Source organism: Pantherophis guttatus, chromosome 1 (assembly GCF_059756535.1).
Source record: "Pantherophis guttatus breed Tessera chromosome 1, ASM5975653v1, whole genome shotgun sequence".
Classification (NCBI taxonomy): domain Eukaryota; kingdom Metazoa; phylum Chordata; class Lepidosauria; order Squamata; family Colubridae; genus Pantherophis; species Pantherophis guttatus.
In genome coordinates, this window is record NC_142063.1 from 300317406 (window position 1) to 300319922 (window position 2517).

The 2517-nt window shown below is 37.4% G+C and overlaps 1 pseudogene; it reads right to left on the reverse strand.

Annotated features, from left to right (window-relative positions):
• Positions 1-403: 403 nt before the first annotated feature.
• On the reverse strand, positions 404-2200 carry LOC148116908 (uncharacterized; annotated as a pseudogene).
• Between the last annotated feature and the right edge of the window lie 317 nt (positions 2201-2517).

Below are 2517 nucleotides of genomic sequence, written 5' to 3' on the forward strand. Positions count from 1 at the left end.
GAGATAAAATTGATGACATCTGAGTTAGCCTCTTATCTATGGCCAGTGAGCTTTAAGTAAACAGAAGCCTGATTAAGTTATATGGTTCATAGCAGAGATTTCTCAGGGAGTGTCTTTTCCTCTGACTTTGTACTTTGGTCAGTGTAGACAGTGACAGTAAGTCACACTGAAATTTTTTTAAAAAGTCTTAACAATTTGTTAAATTGGCAATATGGAGGCTTGGCTGTCAACAAGTACAAGGAACAAGTATCAGTATAGACATATACATGGACACACGAAAATTGGCACAAATAAATGGATATAAATAAGCAAAACATAGCCATAAACACATAAAATGAGTACATATAAAAGGGGACGGTAGGACAGGGACGGTAGGCATGCTGGTGTGCTTATGCACGCCTCCTTAGGGTCCTCTTAAAAAACGTGTAAGGTCCACGATAGACAATTTAAGATAAAAGATATGGGGGTTAGAGAAACTAACAACAGGATCAGGTAGAGTATTCCAGACATTTACTACTCTATTGCTGAAGTCATATTTTCTGCAATCAAAATTAGAATGGATTACATTTAGTTTGTATCTATTGATAGCCTTTGTGTTATTGGGGTTGAAGTTAAAGTAGTCATTAACAGGTAGGACGTTATGGTAGATAATCTTGTGTTCTAAGCCTAGGTTGGAACGTAGATGACGTAGTTCAAGGTTATCCAGGCCTAAAATTTCAAGCCTGGTGGTATAAGGAATTTTATTGCGAGCAGAGGAGTTGAGTACTCTTCTTGTAAAATACCTCTGGACCCTCTCTAATGTATTAATGTCTGAAATACAGTGTGGGTTCCAGGCAGGTGAGCAGTATTCAAGGTTAGGTCTGGCAAAGGTTTTGTATGCCCTAGTTAGAAGTATAGCATTATACTTCTAACTAGAGAGAAAACTTCGTAAAATAAGGTTGACAACTCTTAGTGCCTTTTTAGCAATGTTGTTACAATAAGCTCTGGGGCTTAGATCTTTTGAAATGAGTACTCCTACGTCCTTGACAGAGTGTGGGTCATCTTTTAGATTGTTTCTGCCCAGCTTGTATTTGATGTTCTGATTTTTATTGCCAATGTGCAGGACTGAGCATTTGTTAGCAGAGATTTGGAGTTGCCAATTATTTGACCATTCAGATACATAATTTAGGTCGTTTTGTAGGGTAGTAGAATTGTCTGTGGTGTTAAATAGTTTTACATCGTCGGCAAAGAGGACGCAGCTGCTTGTAATATGATCACAAAGTTGTTTATATAGAGCAGAAAGAATGTTGATCCTAGAATGCTGCCTTGGGGAACACCACTGTTAACTGGTGCAGGGTTTGATACAGCGTTTCCAATTTTAATTACTTGTTGCCTGTTTGATAGGAATGTAGCTATACACTTGTGCAAAGATCCAGAAATGCCGTAAGAACTTAGTTTTAACAAAAGTTTGTCAAGTACCACTGAATCAAAGGCTTTGCAGAAGTCTATGTAGATTGCATCTATTGCTTTACCCTGATTGAGTTGAGAGGCCCAAATGTTTTTGCAGTGTATGAATTGCAGATTACATGACAAATTGTTTATTAGAGAGTAGGTTATTTGTCACTAAGTGGAGGGTGATGGATTGGTTCATGATGGATTCCATGACTTTACAGGTGACGCAGCAAAGGAAGATCGGTCTACAATTCTCAACGAGCCCGGGGTCATCTTTTTTGAAGATAGGTATGACTGTTGCTAATGACTATATGTCAGGCAAAGAGCTCATTCTAAAAGATACTTCATAGATGGTGCTTAGAGGTTCAGCTATGGCGGAGGAGAGCTTTTTTAGAAAGTAGGCACATATTCCATCAGGACCAATAGATAGAGATGGCTTTAGTTTGTGTAGTGCTCTTTTGACGGTATCTTCAGTAAAATCAATGTGGATTAGATCATTGCAATTGGTTGTGGTATGAAATGAGGGAGAGATGCCATTGCTGTTGACAAAGACTGAACTGAAAAAAGTGTTGAAGAGATTAGCCTTAATGGCATCATCGTTGCAATCTATACCATTTTGCCCTTTTAGAGGTGACATGGTTTTTGAGTCTTTAAATTTGGCGTTTACAAAATTATAGAAGACAGGATTGGATTTTGTATGTAACAGCTCTTCCTCCTGTTTGCAGTGGTAATTGGTACATTCTGGTTTTATTTGGTGGTTTTGTATCATTTTTTGAAATTAGCTACATAGCCAGTTTTATTTTTCCGCCAAAGGAATTTTTTTTTTTTTTTTTGGATTGGAGTTTCCTTATTGATATGGGTAATTTGTTCTTTTTGGCTTTGGGTGTTACTAAAGGTACATATAGATTAATGACTCTTTGAACTTCAAGTAGAAAAGTGTTATAATAGTCTTCTGCAGTGTTGCAGTCATTGAATAGGATTTGCCAATCTAGAGATGAGAGGTTGGCAGCTATCGTAGTTTGCCTTTTTGAAGTTGTATTTAGGAGTCCTCTTATGAGATTCTTTGTATGGATGTAAATTTAGACA